Below are 19945 nucleotides of genomic sequence, written 5' to 3'. Positions count from 1 at the left end.
TTACATAATTTAGCTGAAATTTTGCAAATAATTTTTTATTTTATATAAAAAAAAATTATTTGCAAAAAAGATTTTTTATAACTCAAAAGTTAAAACTTGAAATTTTGTAAAAAATATTTTATTATTATAAAATCAGTCTTTGCATTATCAATACAATAAAATAAAATAGACGAAATAAAAATAAATCAATTATTTTACTGAACTTTCAAAATAAACTAGATATAAATATATCAATCATGTAATGTATCTTTATGATCCAAATTCCTGATATTTTAGATTCTAATCCTATTATTATATAGTCACATTGTTACCAACAGAATGCAGAATCTAACTCAATGAGATTCTGAACATTTATTCAATTCTGGCGAGAATTACAAATACTATAGCAAATTAAATAAATGACATATGTCTTAAATAATAATAATTTATAAAACAATCAATATCTAAATTTGACAATTTGACAGCAGTAAGAAAAAGAGATCCAACTTAGTGAAATTTCTTGAATTTTTTAACAATAATCACTGTTTTTAACTTAATATTAACTTAATATTAATTATTATATATAATATATAATAAATAACTTATATATAGTATATATAATAGTTATTTATATAATAAATAATTTATGTTTTTAAAGGAAAATTAATTAATTTTTAATTTTTATATTGTTTAAGATTAATTTTTTTTTTATTAATTATTTTTAAAAAAATAAAAATTAAAAGCTTTTATTTATTAATTTTTCTGTTTAAATTAAGGAATTAAAAAAAAAATATAATATATTAATTATATTATAATAATAATAAATTAAAAATTATATTTTTTCTTTTATTTTTCTTTTATTTTTTTTTTTTTAATCGTACTTAAAAGAAATATTTTTTAAAAAATATAGATTTTCAATTCGTATGAAATTAGAGAAATAGAAAAAGAATAAATTCAATTCATAAATTCAATTGTCTCCTTTCTTCCAATTCTTTTAAATTTCACATTAATCAAAAATATATGCTTTTGGAACTATAGTCCAAATTAATCTTTAATTATTTATTTGCAATCATTAAATAGTCATAAAATTTATTCCTGTGAAAGTTTTCTTATAAAAAAATCTTTTCCTATTATGACTGGATGCTCTTTCTTTGTTAAATATGATGATAAAATGATGTTATTAGAAGATGCCATTTTTGAGAAAAATATTTAGAGAACTTAAAATTATTATTATAATTATATATAATAATAAAATTAAAATTATTATTATAATTTTTAATTTTATTATTTATATAATTTTATAATTTTTTTAAATTATTCTTGACAGTGTATGAAATTTGGAATGATATTTCAGTTATGAAAACTTCAACAATAATGAATATCACATACATATTATATATATTTATATTATTAAGATATTTATTATTATATATTTATTATTATAATATATGTATATGTATATATATATTTATATTTATAATAGAAATAAAATAAAAAGATATTTAAAATTCTCTATTTTTTTATATAGATTCTAATAATAATGACATATTTGTATGTATAGCTGAAAGTAAATTAACTATCTAAGAATCAGAAGCTGAAAAAAATGATAAATTTATTTTTATATTATATTTTTTATATTATTATACTTAAATTGTTTAATTATATTATATATAAATGTATTAATAAAATTTTTCTATATTATTATATTTTATATATTAATAATAATTCGTTTCAATTTTCATTCAAATTATTTTTAATAAATGTTTTTTTAAAAATATTAAATGTATCAAATAATATGTGCCATTAAAATCTTGATTTTTTCTTTAGATTGCCATTCAAATCAAAATAGAGAAACATGATTATTAAATAGTAAGTGTTATAATAAATATTATTAATTATAAAAGAATTTCTGAAAATATTTTTTATTTTTTAATTGAATCGAATATTAAATAAAAAAATATTTAAATCTTCTTTCAAAATCATGATTATATATACATTATATAATATTATTCTAATATTTTTTTTTGAAAATATTTATTTATTTAAAAAGTTATTAAGATATGATATCAAAAAATTTTTTGCAAATATTTATTTAAAAAATTATAAAAAAATAGTTTCAATAATTTTATTGAACAATCTTTTTTCGTTCACAGTCTGTATTGTCACAGACGTATTGTCACAATTTTATTCTTTCGATAATATTTTTTGCCTAACAATATTATTTAAAATAATTGTTTGCAGCATATAAGAATAATCATATATTGCTTAACTAGACTTTTATTAATAATTTAATAATTATTTCATTGCATATTGTTATTTATGAGCAAGAAACACTGAAATCAGTGTGAAATTTAAGTCGATATGGTAAAGTTTGGATCACGAAAGATATAACCTAAATATAGAAGTAGATTGTAAATCAATCAGACTTAAAAATCAAACTTAACTGCCATATTGATATAGAAGTTTGAGATTTATTTCAATGATTTTTGTTCGTAAATGACAGTTAATGCAATGAAATAATTATTAAAATATCAATAAAAGCCAAATGAATATATTTATATATGTTTATATACGTTTGGTAATCATTGCTGCAGAGAAATGATTTTTGTTATGCAAATTATATTATCGAATGAATAAAATTATAGTAATACATTGTGGATTTATGATATATAAATTGATTTTTGCATAAAATATTATTAGAATATTATTATATTATATAACTTATTATATAACTCTTAATTAAATTAGTTGAAATTTTGAGAAGTGAAAAAAAAAATATAAAAATTCAAAATTTTTATTAATTTCAGAGATATTAATAAATTAATAAATAATACATTGAATTCTATTTATATGTATATATCTTGGCAATATATGCATCGATACAGTATGATTGTTTATTGTTTTTATAAACATGTTGTAGAATATATAATATATATGTATTATATTATTATGTTATTAACATCTTGAATATATATATATATATATATATATATAACGAGTAGATCAAAAACCTATTTCCTTTGGAATTATAATAGATTAAAATATCTCAAATCTAATAGCCATTTCGTAGATTCTGTGAAATCGAGATAAGTGAATACTAATGATGTAATAATGAATATCTATAGAATGTTCTACCTACAATCTATTAAAAAAAATCTGATCACTTGTGTAAAATATACCAGGTATAATCAGGAAAAATCTAAAAGTTTTACATAATAACATATCAGCAAATTATGACGTCTTTTTTTTTTCTGCTCACAATATAATGAAATCTCGAAAATATATCAAGGAAAAAAAAATTAGGTTTATTTGAAAAGAGATTTAGATCATAAGCATCTTTAATAATATCGTTTTATAAACATTTTTGCTACCTTATTTCCGCACTCTTTATATTTTTTGCAAAGTTTTTTACATTGATTCTGAAGAAGTTAAAAATAATTGATTTATTAAATGTCATCGCTTATGTAAATTTGAATTTAATACTATCCACTCCTAGAACTATGAATTGATATTAAACTAAACTATGAATTGATATTTTTATTTTTAAAAGAATATTAAAAGAATAAAAAAACTAATATGTAAGTAAAAATATTTGTTGTACACATATGACTATTATTGTTACTTTAGCATATTTTAAATAGAGAAACAAAAACGATCTATGTTAGAATAGAATTTAAAAGCGACTTCCGTAAAGGTTGTCTTAATTTGACATTTAATAATATCAATTATTATAGTGAATACAATTGCGTTAATATATTTATATTGGATAGATAATATTCAATGAATTAGTAACATCTATATACAAGTTTTCAATATGTAATATTAAATATTTTTTATTAACATCTTGGAAATCAATGAATTCGTGAAACTTTAATTAATTTTAATTAAAAAAAAAATTTTTAATTAAAAATTTTAATTAAAAAATTTTATATTTGAATATTCACTTCTCCTCTCTTTTCTTTAAATATCATGCTATTCGTGACTATATGGAATTTGATTCATTATTTATTGTAATTTATAATATATTTATTATAATAACTTATATAAATTAATATTAATTAATCAATATTATTATTTAAAAAATTCAAGGAATTTCATTAATCATTAATCCCCTTTTTTGGTTGTTGTCTCGCATAATGTTAAAAAAAATTTTAAATAACTAATTATTTCATAGTCTCAAAAATTTGGAACTTTAAAAAAATACACTGTAGGAAATTAGAAAATATATATTTTAAAAAAATATATTACATGATTATTCTACTTTTATATCTATTTTCTGACTAAGTCAAATAATATATATTCATGTGCTGTTTGGCAAATACTATTTGATGCAGACAATTTTTGTTATGCAAGCAATACGAGATATCATATATCATAAGTCGAGAAAATAAAACGATATAGATTTGTGACGTAAGTATTGATTATCGAATAAAATATTATTAGAATTATTAATAATTATTTGAAATAGAAAGTTTTAATAATTTTTAAATATATTTTAAGTTCATAATCTAGAAGATAAGATTTTGAACGATTTTTTTCTTTGCATATTACTGTTTAATTTTGGAGATATTTGAAAAAAGATTGCTATTATTACATAAAATTTTTTTTCATATTTGTGACTATCATTTATTTATATATATATCAAATTATCTATTATTTTATAAATAAATTATAACAGGCAGCATCAAAATGTATAATAAAGAGATTATAATAAATAATAAAGAGTTAAAAAACTACCGCGGTAGAATGTAAAAATAAAATAAATAATCTTTAGATAACTTGACAATTACAAAGATGAAGTCATAATGATAATATTGAAATATATACCACGAATGCAAGATCAGATTTACGATATAGCCGATAATTTCGTTATTTTTGAGGATCCATTAGAGATACAAATAATGAATAATTTTAATTAACTTATAATTTAAAATCTTATAAATTTTGGATTTTTAGAAAAATTTTGCTGACAATAACAAATTGGATAAAAAATTAAATTAAATAATTAAATTACTAAATTACCAACAATTAAACTAATAATCCATTTATTAAACTTTTATTTTCAATAAAGTTTGGTTTATTTGCCAAATAAACTAACTTTTATCTTCCTTTTCTTTATACGCAAAAGGATGTAAAACATTTTAAAAATATTTAGAATATCTTTTCTGTTTTGGGAAAAGAATTCAAAGAAAATAGCAGAAAGTAACACAAATTAGAATTTACAGAAATCACAAAGAGATTAAATCATATCGTTAAATAAACCAACTATACATAGAAAGCAGATTCATACAGGACAAAATATAAATACAATTACTTTCTTACAATACAATTAACAAATTATAATATACATTCGGTAACAATCACAAGCATTATATCACATATATCATAATTTGTAAAGAGAAATAAAGTTACTAAAAGTAACTAAAAGTATGAAAAATTATAGTGTTTTTATAATCTCAACCGTATATCACAAGGCTATCAATGAGTGTTATAGCCTAAACAGTCGTTATCCATAAGATAAACTAAAAATGATGTTGATCATTATAATTTCACTGTAATTTGAATCGTCCAAAAATTATTTTATATTTTATTTTTCTTTTTGAGGATCCGAAGAAAGAGATTTGAAATGTCCAAATTTTATTTTATTTGAGATATTTTAATCCTACCATCCAATGATCCATAAGGAAGTAAATTTTTTAATTCATTTTTATATTTCGTCTCTAATTATCTGTTGCCATATGTTTAAATTAACAGAGGATAATAATATATATATGCAGCCGTGAATAAAAAAAATTCCATACATAATGAAATATTATGCATGTTTTTTTGCAAATATCTTGAAAATTAAAGTGATGTTGATACAATACAATTAACTAATATTTATGTTATCGACTATTTCATTTGATATTCAATGATGATGACTATTATTGCAAGTACAATTAATAATATTTGGATAAATAATATTCAATGTATTAATAATTCAATGTATTAATATCTATATACGCTTTTCATATAGTACTGAAAGTTTTTCATTAATATCTTAAAAATCATATAGAAATAGATTTTTAATCGTTTTATCTGTGATACATTTTATTATTCCATTTGTTGCGCTTATTTATAGAAACAATAAGTAATATGCAATTATGTATATTTATATAATAAGACATATATATAAGAAAAATTCTATGTAATATAGCAATTATTTTTTGCAAATATTTTGAAAACTAAACTAGAGCGGCGTAACATATAAAAAAAAAGTTATAATTTGTCCACTAGAATATATCAATATCAAAATCAAAAAATAATCAAAATCAATAAAGACTTTTCTATTCCGAACAATTATCATTTGTTTTATGAATATTTTTGCCAATTTATTTTCTTGATCATTCATCTTTATTACTTATTCCGACAAAACACATATTTTTAGAACTATTTAGAAGGAGAAATTGAACTTCGTGCTTTATTCGAATGTAAAATGCGAGAAATATTTAAAAAAAAAGAAAAGTGATTTTATGGTGTGATAAAAAAGATGCAATGATACTACAAAATCTAACTTTTAATTAATATTAATGGACATAAATATTAATTTAATATTAAACTTTAAGTTTTTGATTAAATAAATGTAATTCGGTTAAGAAATTTATGGAGAACGATCGCGGGATGATTTTAGATAGAGAGAGTTTTCACAGAATGACTCTCTCATGAAAAGAATATTTGCGTAATGATGTATATAATCATATAACATTATCGATTACGGAGATTACGAAACTGTTTTGTAAAGAGAAGAACTTCGTAAAGCAATTAGAATTACATTTATATGAAATTCATGAATTATGATACTTTCATCCTTTGTTAATAATGCAGATGAATAATGAATAAATTATGTAAACTTGCAATATTATTGGACGAACAATAACATTATTTGAATCATCATGTAGAATTTGAAGAATTTTATGAGAAAATATGATTATTCATAGAAAAATCTCCTCCTGATTCAGCAATTTCGAAAATTTATACTTTTTGAAAAATTGTTGAAGAAAGCTGCAATTTTAGTGTAAAAGCTTACTTTTCGAAAAGACGTTGAAATTGGGTGTCCCCAAGCTTGACATTCCTGACATATATATATATAGAAGATGCCATTATCTCGAGCATTGGAAACGGAACTATTGAGCGTATGATTCGTTTGAATAATTATATACAATCTGTACGTAAATGAATAAGATGGAAACAATATTGTGAGTAACTCTTGATGGATCATAATCAACAAAGTATAAAATCGTTTCAGCAATCGGAATAACAGAATGAGGTTTCAATTTGCAATCATCTTATCGAATATAAACTGTCAAGTGGAATAAAAAGAATAACTGTTAAATCAATGTTTTAAAATATATGTTATTTATGATATATGTGTTAAAAACAAAGATATTTAATACATCTATCAGCAAATGAAGCTGTTCTCAAAAATAATCTAGAGAATGAAATTATAAGAGATTCGATTTCTCTGTACTTAGTCGCAATACAATTATATTAATTAAAAAGAAAATAAAGAATTTTTGTTTATGGGATATTATTAACAATTCTTTGCATAATGATCATGTCGTCATGTCGACATGATGACAATGAGAAGAAGATTCGAAGAATAATTGAAAAATGAACAGCGATATATTTTATTATTAGTTATTTTATATATGCATTATTAGTTATCTTATATATATCTATAATTATAAGAAGAATATTGTCGAGATTCGAGATTTTTATGTTTTTTATTTCATTATGTCTGCATAAATTAGAAAAATTATACCTATTTATTAAAAATTATACCTTATTTATCAATATCTGCTTTATTTTATCTTTGAAACTTACATCATAAAGATGTTTGAGAATAAGCTTATTCTTACATAAAATATTTTGTTTCATCCTCTTTCTAATATCATATTAATTAGAAATTGATTTTATATAGAACTTTGCCTAAAAGTGCCTAAAAGTTTGTCTTTTACTTTGATTACATATGATATCAATAAATGATTGTAAATATATGTATGTTCTCGGAAATATAAATAATAAAAATAGGTCGCGGATCAATCGCGGAAATAAGTTGGTGAAAATTTCTATGAACAAGTTTACTAGAAATATTTCGCTCACAACCAGTAACTTTTTTTGAATGTTTTTAATTTTTTAATATATTTTTGAGGATTCTATTATAAGAAAGAAGGGGATTCTATTATAAAGTACGGTCATGATCTGTTAAAATTATCGTACCTTTGGAATTTTTTAATGTCATCTGATGTATCACCTGATAAATGATTTTATTTTTGCATTAAGAATATTATCCTTATATTATTTAAAACCATATGAATATCTAAGTAGATAAATATATTCGACATATAGGATGTTAATATATTTATAACAACTTTTTTCTATGTATATAATAAGTTCCCTGTTCGGATTTACTTTTTGAAATATTTGTAAAAAAAAACATTGTTACTATTATATTATGCCAGGAATTTTTCTTTATGTTGTTTTCTTATCTTTTAACGTCTACAGCTGCATATGTATAAGCATATGACTTATTCTCTATTAATAAATATATGACTACAACAAGCAACTTAGACATATAACTAAATTTTTTAATTATAATTAAAAAAATTTATTTTCTCATGGATTATGGTAAATTTAAAATGTCTCAAATCTAATACTAGACATTTTGCGAATCAAAAGGAAACCAAAATTATAACAATAGATAATTATTCGGAATAAGGATATCTTTATCGATTTTGATAATTTTTAAATATGTTGTAGAAATCAAAATATTTTGAACAATTTTTTCTTTTGTATATTATTGTCGCATGGCATTAATTTTCGTGATATTTACAAAAAATTGCTGTTATTCATAAAATGTTTCTTATATATTATATTTGCGGTTGCATGCGCATAAATCCTAAATATGGTTCTAACTGGCATTCGATGTAATTCGTAAAGACGGACGCTACGTCAACTATAGCATATAATGTAGTATCATAAACTAATTGAACAAAATTTATTTTCAAATGTATAAAAAATAATTATTTCAATATAATGTATAATAATATATATTAAAATTTTAAATTTTCTTTTTAAATGTTTTAGATTAAACAAAATACGCGTATATAGGCAGACAACTGATCAATTGCATTTCAATAAGAGAAGTATTTTTTAAATTTATTAAGAAGTATTTAAATTTAAATTTTATAATGGATATAATATCTCAAAACATCTATTTTAATTTAAATCATTATAAATTATTAATAAGTTTTTTTGTTTTTTTTTGTAAATTAAACTTACAGTTAAATAATTACTTCTTATTAGAAATTTACACAATGTAATAATTTGTCAATGATTTATTATATGTTTCGTTTCACGCAACAAGAATTGAATGTATGAAAAGTAGAAACTTTTTATTTTTTTTTTACTGCCATATTTGATTTGTAAAACTTTGTAAAACTATATTAAAATTAATCTTAATGTAATATGGCTATTCGTATTTAAAAACTGTCCATGTGCAATATGTACATTTTTGGCGTGAGATCCTGTTTAATGATAGCACTTTGGCGGAGTTTTGCCTTTCACTGCAATGTATTATAGAAACGAAAGATGTATTATAGAAAATAAATAAATAGTGCTCGTAGTTTACGTAGTTATAGTGTATATATATATGTATAAAAGAAATTCTATGCTATCTTTTTTTGGAAATATTTCAAAAACTAAAACTAAAAATAATATGCAAAGAAAAAAGTTATTAAAAATCTTGTCCTCTATAATATATTTAAAAATCATCAGAAATATTCTATTTGTAATTAAAAGAAATAAAATAAAAGAAAATAATTAATAATGATAATGACATATAAAATGAATTACAAAAATAAATTACAAACATTAAATTGTATTAGATGACAATATTATATTTTAATTATAAATTAATTATAATTTAATTATAAATTAATTTATAGCATAATGTTATAATTTTTATTACATATGTATACTTTTGACAAATAATTAAATTGAGTACGAAATACATTAATTTACATGAAATTCTTTTGCGATTTTCAGTTTATAAAAATTAAAAAAATAAATTATTAATGTGACTTTTATTGTATACATATAAATAAATAAAGTTATTTTCTTAATAATATTTATTTATTAATAATACTTATTTTTTTAATAGGAATACTTATTTATAGTTTTATCTTATAGTTTTATTTTCTACAATAAATGATTTATATGACAACTTTAAAAAAGAAATGGAATCTTATACAATTATAATATTTTTGATTTTAAATAATTTATTCTTTATATTCTTCAAAATTTTGTGATACAAATTCTGAACAATAAGCAAATATATATAAAATATATATTAATAAATTGGAAAAAAGAAAAGATATTGTATTTTTTATAAATTTTGGACAAATGAATAAATGTTCAATTTATATTTCAATTTATAACTTCAATGTATTTTAATATACTTTAATATTTTTAACATACCTTATATAATATAATATATCTTATATATATAACTTTTTTATATTTTACAATATCATTTTTAATAAATTAAAAATAACAAAGCATTTTGTAGAGAATCAATTTTTTTGAAGAATAGCAACATTTTTCTTACATTTTTTTTGAAAATATAAAAACAGAAATACATGAATTTGTTCATTAGCTATTCTTTATGAATTTTATGAATTTAAAATATATTACAAAAAATTTCATTTTTGGCATTTGTTTAATTTGCGATTTATTCAAAAAAAATTTTTGAATTCTGAATAATGATTGGATCAAAAATGTGCCAAATTTTGCATCAAAGCTTACATTAAATCTGTAACATATCAAATCTTGATGGCAAAAATATAATAAATTCTACTATATGTATTCCATTTTTTTCAGGTTTAATAAATATATATATTATATATATATTTAAACTATATATATTATAGTTTAAGTATATATATATATATATATATATAGTATAAGTTTTCAAATATTTATAATATGTTTTTATTTTTTTCTGTAATCATTTTTAATTATTATTTATATTTTTTAATTATACTAATGAAATTGAATTGGATTAGAAAATTTAGAAAATAATAAAATATAAATAATAATTGATTTTTTAAATATTTATTTAAATATCTATTTTTTCTTAAATTTTAATTAGCAATTCATATATTTTAATTTCGATTTTGATGTTATAATAAACGATAATTGTCAATTTACTCGATTTGTAATAAATAATTAATAATTTTACTATATGATTATCCAAAAGTAGAATTTGATTAAATAATTAAACAAATTTATTTCAAAGTTCTATTACAATTATATAAAATCTTGTTCCCGAGGTTATTAATATAGTTATTTAAAAAGTTATTAAAAAAAAATATTTAAATAATGTGTAAAAGAATATTTTATAATGTGATTTTATATAATATATTATGATTTAATATAATATCTAAGTTTAATAAACTATGATACAATCTTTGGCCTTAATTAATCTAAATCAAAATTAATTGTATGTACATATAATATTTATATCCATTCATCCCTGTATTTACTTAAAAAAAAATCGTAACTATATTTGATTATAAATATAATACTATTATAGAAATATAGAATTTTATTTATGAATTTTTTGATCATCTTGATATATATTTAATTAGATAATAATTAATTAAGATCCATCTTTTAATTAATGAAACCGATCATGTTACATATCTTGTTAAATAAAATGTTAAATAAAGAAAAAAAAAGAATAATAATATAATATAATATTAATAAACTTATTCTCTGATAATACTGTTATGTTCATTTATTAATTGGAATTAATTGGAATTGGAATTAATCTGGAATTCAATAACTCTATCTTTTTTAATGTTATAAATATCTATATTATTATTTACATATTATTATCTATAATAAATATCTATATTATTTTTTAATATTCTAATAATTCATACACGTTTATATTTTAATATCATAGGAACATGTATAAATTAACATCCTTCCAATACAGAAAAGGAAGAAATTAAAAATAAAAAGATCAAAAACGATTAGATCTTACTGAATTTTAACTGAAATCTTTTTATTTCTATATAACTGAATCATTTTATTTAAATGTTAAATAACTTTACTGATTAGATATGATATCAAACTATATCTAAAGTTAAAAATTCTATTGTTTTTTTTACGATGATTCCTGTTAAGATAGTTTTTTTAACGAATATAATCTTGTTAAATGGTTTATTATAATTATTGTTCCAAATATGTATATATTTTAAAGAAAATGATTTCAATTTAAAAATCCTTTAAAAATCTAGATATTTCTTATTTATTCTATCTTTCTGAATTAAAAGAGATTATAGATATAAAAATACTTAGATTGTTTTAAAATATTCTGTTAAAAATTTAAAAAGTTAGTTTTGGCAAATAAAAATGAATCATTATTTTTGTACAAACATGTAATAATTTTCTTAGGATTGTCTTATATTACTTCATCATTATATAATATATAAATATAATAATAAAATATATTAATAATATATTCGATATTTTCCGTTTTTATGATAAAAATTATAATGAAGATTAGTTAACATATCATAATAAAAAACAAGTTGCAAAAAATACAAAAGTTTATCAACATACTAAATCATAAATTGATAATAAAAGTAAAGAAGATAAAATTCTACATATCAAATGTTTAATAAACTAATATATTTAATAAACTAACATAATACAAATAATATAAATAAATACATATAATCGAAGAGAAATCCATTATAATATTAGTTCTATTAACATTAATATATAATTTTGAATTATTAATAACTTTAAAATGGAATGCTCTTAATATAATTATATCTACTTTATTATATTTTCCATATTTACATTTATATTACATAATAATAATAAATATTAAAAAATAATGACTCTTTTCTATATTTCTATTGAATATAATAATTTTGAAACAAAAATTAATTATTAAATGTAAATTAATTATTAAAAATAAATTATGTAATTATTTTTATTTTTAATAAATTATTAAATCTTAGATTTAAGATATTATCTTTTTCTTATATTAATATTATATTCTTTTTCTTCTAATAAGTGTAAAGAATTAAACAATTTAACTTTGAAATACTATGCTATTATTTCTTTGTTTAAATTAAAATATTAATATATTATATATTAATATATATTATTAAATTAAATTGAAGTAAGAAATAAAAATTCATAAAAATATACATAAACAAAAAAAAATATAAATATAAATCATATTTCTTAAATATATATTATATATTTAATATATTAATATATTATTATAATATTATTTAATTATTTGGTTTAATATGTATAAATCATATTGTTTAATACATTTTTCATGTGTTCGCCGTTATATTCCATGCATTTTTTATTCGACTTGCAAAAACTATATAATATGCAAAATATAAGATATGCAAAATTTATTTTTTTCTATTAGATTTTATAATCTTGTTTTTATAATTTTTTTTTTTAAGTTGCGTGATTACAATCGCATAGAGATTGTATCAGCCAGAGTTGATTGTTACTTTTGACTTCGATTACTGACGTTATAATCTTCAATCTTCAATCTCAAGTGTCCAATCATTTAAAACTTAGATTGCAAATTTTCACTAATAAAATGCTTAAAGTTTTAAATAATGATCATTAAAAAGAATTACACACATTTAAAAAGAAAAAAAAATCAAAGATTAAAAGAAAAAATAGCACTTCCTTGCATAAGGAAAATTTATATTACAATTTTAAATTGCTAAAAAAAATTTACTTTAGATTATTGAAATCATTTGGATCACTATATATATTAATTGCATATCTATATTGATAGAATATGAATACTTCCATTGTAATCATATATCATATTGTAATCATATATCTTCCATTTGCATCATATATCTAAAATTTATGATAATGACTATAATAAATTTTATTATTATTTTTTATAATTATATGATTATAATTGAATTATTTATAATGTTACTTTCGCCTTTTATATTTACCAGTCTCCTTTAATATCAAATACATGAAAAACATTGATTTAGCATTAAATAAAATTAAAATAAAATTTAAAGAAATTTTGTTTATTATTTATAATTTTATATAAATTTTTAAAATTATTATAAGAGTTCAATGAAAATAGTATGTTAACTTCTAAAATTAATAAATACTTATAAAAATATTGATTTATTTTAGTTTTGAAATACTTGAAAAGTAGAATTTCTAAGTTATTATTTATTCTAATATTAAAGTTTATAAATTTGAATATTTCGCAAATAAGTATATTAAATAAACATTATATTTTATAAGTAATATTTTATAAAATGAAATTTGAACATTCATTATCAAAGATTGTCATTAATTTATCTTGGTCAATTTAAAACAACCATGATTCTATTCTATCTTATTTACTTTAATTAAAGTTAGCTAAAAACAAAATAAAAATAAAAAAATCAATTTTATTCAATTCAATCTAATAATGTTAATGTGTAGAATTTTTAGATCAAATCTCTAAAAGAAAAAAATTATTACATTTTCTTTACATAAATAAATGAAATATCTGAAATCTTAAAATGATTTTTAATAGAATTAAAAATTTTAATATTTAATTCCTTCTGTATTTATTATTTATATTATTCAATTATTATTATATTTATTATATTATTTAATAAACTTTTATTATATTATTTAATAAACTAATAAAATTTGATAAACTCGATAAATTATTTGCCTATTTATTATTAATTAATGTCATATGAAATGCAAATAAAACAATTTTTTTCCTTCTATTTATTCTTAAATCTTTCTAACTAAATTATCATATAAAATATAGCGATCAGATATATAGAATAATATCATTCATATACAATAATGATGGCTATGATATTATTCTATTTTAACAAGTAAAATAATTATATAAACATAGATCACTATTCTTTTTAAGAAGCAATTATTAGAATGCTAATAATCCTCTGTAATTAATATAATATTCTTTTTATTCTAAAAATTGTAAGCATCAATTTATTTATAAGTTCTCATTTTTGTCTGAAAATATATAATATATATATATTTTCATTGCACATTAAGTAAACATTAGAATATATACATATATATATATATATATATATATGTATTTTCATTGCATATTAAGTAATCTTAAAAATAAATTAGAGCAAGACATTCTATTATAATATTGCTATTTACCGTCGATACGAAAATCTTTTTATTCTTAGATAAAATTATTTCTGGACAAGTTGTTAGTTCTATGCATTTATTTAATATTTCTGCATCTATCTATTTCTGCAATATCTCTTTATTGAACATTCCTAGTGATTAATTGTTTTAGAGAATTAATTAAGTTTTTTTTATTTATAGATACTTCAAACTATTCATAAGTATATTGAATTGAATTTAAAAATCAAACTCTAAATATGTCGATTAATTATTTATTAAAGTATAAATAATTTTTAAGTTTGCGTTAGAATTTAAATAAGAAACAGGCAGAAACAGATTATGACAATATATAAAATGACAAATAAAAAAAATCTTATACTTTTTCCATTTTGTTTCGTTTAGCGTAAATTTCAATTATTAATAATTTAATAAATAAATTTTAACTGACATTTTTGTATATTTTATGTTTATTTTAATCTCTAGAATTGACTCTAAAAATATATATGAATAATACACAATATAATAATGAATATATATATATATATATATATATATATATATATACATATTAATTATATATAATATATTAATTATTTTATATATTCTTCATTGGTTAAAAGAAAGAGATTGGTTATCTTATTATCATTTGAAAGTTTTGAGATAAATATCGTTATCTTCTTAAGCAGCAAACCATAATATAAATAATTATAATTTTCAAATATTTAATCTTTAAATATCATTTTAATATAATTTTATTGGTTTATATATATGCTAGCTCAATTAAGAATAAGAGAATGTTTAATAGTTATTGATAGATATATGAATTTTTTTATATAATATTTGTGTAGCCTGATTGATTAAATGAATCAATGCTTCCATATTGAAATTTTTTTGTGCAGAAATCAATATAAAATTTCAAATTTTGAATTATTTTCTAATTTTAAATTTATTATCTTTTGAATATATGTATTTTTGTAATAGGATTGTATTGTAATTTTCTTGATCCATTCTATCTATTTAATCTATAATTGATGATTTATTCAATTTTAATTTGCAATTTTTATCAAATGATCAGTTATATTTTTTGTTACTATTAAATAATCATCTATATATATAATCAGAATTAATTTTTTATTTTTTTTTAATTTAAGCTTTAGTAAAAAATTAATTAAAACTTGCAAAGATTTGCATTAGTTGCTTATTATTGCAGATTATTCAAAAATTTTGTAAATCTATCATTCTAAATCTTAAATTCTGCTTCAAAATTCATATATTTTTATATTCTCTATTTATTTTTAAGTAATTTGCATACTTTTTTTAATGTTATCATTAAAATCATCAGGTTCATATATATTTCTTCATTTAAATTATTTAAAAAAAAAAACAAAAAAACACTAATATTGTTTGAAAGTTTCCATATTTTCTTTTACAACTATGATCAACATAATCTTAATGGAATTAAATCTTATTATTGGATTAAAAAAATATCATTAATAATCTCATAATTTATAACTTCTCTCTTCTTATTTCTAATTTGGCTATTAGATTTCATTATTAAAGTGTTGAACTAGTAGCTTGCGAATCAATTTTTTTTCATTTATGCAGAAGAAAAATGGCTTCTTTCGTATCTCTAATTTTTATAAAAAACTTTATTTATTATGTGAATTCTATTATCAAAAAAATTATTATTACAAATTATATAATATCTCTTCACTTGTTTTATCACTTATAATCACATTTTATGTTTAATTTCAATGTTTAATTTCATTGACTATGTAATAATGGCTAGTTTGATCTAACTAAAATAGAAAATATTCTTGATTCTTAATGATTTGCATGAACATATTAGCATGAATTTCTTTAATTTTTTTTGTTTTTGAATCTTATTTTAAAAAATATATATTAAATTTTTTCTCTTGTACTTGTATTATAAAAAGCATTTCTATTTTTTATCTCAATAAAAATTTCTCAGGCTACTTTATTGTAATTTTGATATACTAGTTTTAATGTGTTCAATGAATACTAATGCTGCTTAAGTTAGTTAAATTAATGATAATGATAATGAATTTATAATATTATTTTTCTGTTATTTGACATATTATATATATGTATGTATATATATAAATATGCATATTATAAATCATAATAAAAAATTTATGTGTGTTTTTCTTTTGCAAACATACAATTTTATTTATAAAACTTATATATTCAATTTTAAATTCCAGGTTTTTATTGAGAACTGCTTTTAAAATAAAGAGATTATATTTTAATTTTAGTACATATAAAATATTTGACACATTGATTTTTTTTTCTATCAAATTTTTCAAAATCCAAATGATTTTTTTTGCTATCAAAAGTAGAAATATTGATTTCAAATAACTGCCATTCATAGATATATTCATAAGTTAAAGATATAAAACAAATTATTTCTGTGCATTATGTAATTTTTATATTAAAAAATTATATAATATATATTTACATTTTCATTTGTTAAAAATAAAACTAAACTAAAACTCCGCTTTATAATGTTTCTTGTTTGATTTATTCTTTTAATTAAGAAAAATTATCTTTATTTTTGTTGCAACATTCTCTAGTTTTGATTTATGCAATCTGTATTTGTGAAATCTATCTCGTTTTACAAATTAGAAATGAATACATTTTTATTATATTCTTCTTTTTTTTTTAATTCTATTATATTTCTTCTATTAACAATTTTGATATTAAATTTTTTTTGTGTATTCAAGTTGTAGATTCCTATATAGTCATAAAATAATTATAACTTATATATTTGTTAAATAAATTTAACAAATAAAATTAAATCTTTATCTTTAATAATTAAATTGTTGTCTATAATTTTCTCAGCAAATTTTCTTATTTTTTATTTATGTATAATTTTCTAATTTTCTAATTTTGCCACATGCATTGCTATCATCTGCTAAATTTTTGATAAACCATTTTTTCTGTAGCATACGAATCTTGATCTCTGAAGACTTTAAAATATTTATCAGGAAAATGTAAGATAATGTAATAGATCCATTAGATTATATTTTTTTTATATTATTGGTTTCTTATTTGCATTTAATTTCTTTTCAGATTTAAGATAATGAAATTTTGATTTCAGATCCATTAATTTTTATAAAACATTTTATTTGGAGCTATCCACTGAATTTTTAATAACTTATTATTTTTTGCTATTCTTATTATTGTTTGTTTCAATTTTTTTACTGAAAAATAATTTTTTGATTTTTTTACAATAAATTTACATTTTTTATAGTATTCTACAGTATTCTTCTGATAGATATAAATAATGCGTGTTTTCATTTCTATTATTGTGAAATCTTCAGTGATAGAAAGAAATAGTTGGATAAAATTTATGATAATCCCAATATTATTTTGATTGAATAATTTTGAGCTAGTTAATGTTTATTTAATACTTACTACTGTTATTTTGTTCAAAATAAGCACCACTACATATTATTATATAATTGTGTTGTGATATTTTTAATACGTTCTATGATAATAAATTTTGCAAATTAAACGAAAATGCGAATTTCTTTTTTTTATTTTTTATTTTCTTGGATTCTTTTTTATCTTCTTTTTCATTATTTTTTAAACATTTTCTGCTTATTCAGCTTTTATTGGGTGTAAATTATTTTATTTTTATTACTAGCTGTTTGGATTTTTATTTTTAAATTATATTTTTATATTTTTATGTAATTAAAAGATAAAAATATAAATTAAATTCTATATTATATTTTTCCATATGTCCATTCATGTGCGTGTGTGTGTGCGTGTGTGTGTGTGTGTGTGTGTGCACAAGCGTCCTTTCATTTTTTTTCTATACATTTTTTGATAAAAAAGTTATATGTTTTTTAAATTTTTTAAATCGAGATTTAATAGTTTTAAAATACTGGAAAATTTTAAATATCTTACATTTATGTATATTTATATTAATGTACATTTATCTATCTTACATTTGATTTTGTGAAATGATTCCTATCATTTTTTTTTAATTATTTGTTTTTATTAATTTTGCTTTAAAAGCATGGATTAAATATTTATCAGATATTTTAAAAATATTTAAAAAATATTTTTTATATTTAAAAAAAATTGTTTACATACATACACATTAATTGAATCAATACCAAAATAATATTTATAATTATGTGTAATTTTATCTCTTTTATAACTTTTAAACCTCTTTTGTTATACAAATCATTTATGAATTATTTTGTTTATGAATCAATTTATATAAAAAAATATTTTGTTTTTTGAAGTCTTCCAATTTCTAAAAATTTTCAAAATTAATCTTTTAATTAAATTCAATTAATATGTGTTTTTTGAAAAGCAATTTTAGTATTGTTTTTTTTTATTTTTTTTTTTATTTTTTTTTCTTTTTATTTTTATTTCAATATTTTGATTTTATGTTTTCTTTCTTAATTCTTTATTTATTACATTATTATTATTATTTATGATTGAATTTTAATCTGATTCTTCTGACATTATTGACCTTATTTCTATTTTTATATTGAAAAAAATTTCAATTATTTCCATCTTATTGAATCAATTTTTATTAAATCTGTGAAATAAATAAATTATCTTAATCTAAATATAAATTCAGTAAATACATTATTATAATGAAATTATGTTATATATTATTTATATTATTAATATTAAATTTATAAATATATCATAATTTTATATAAAGTTAACTTAGTTATTAGCTGATGAC

Source organism: Apis laboriosa, unplaced genomic scaffold (assembly GCF_014066325.1).
Source record: "Apis laboriosa isolate Shangri-la unplaced genomic scaffold, ASM1406632v1 scaffold122_cov146, whole genome shotgun sequence".
Classification (NCBI taxonomy): Eukaryota; Metazoa; Arthropoda; class Insecta; order Hymenoptera; family Apidae; genus Apis; species Apis laboriosa.
The sequence above is the reverse complement of the archived record's forward strand: the minus strand, read 5'-3'. Positions refer to the sequence as shown.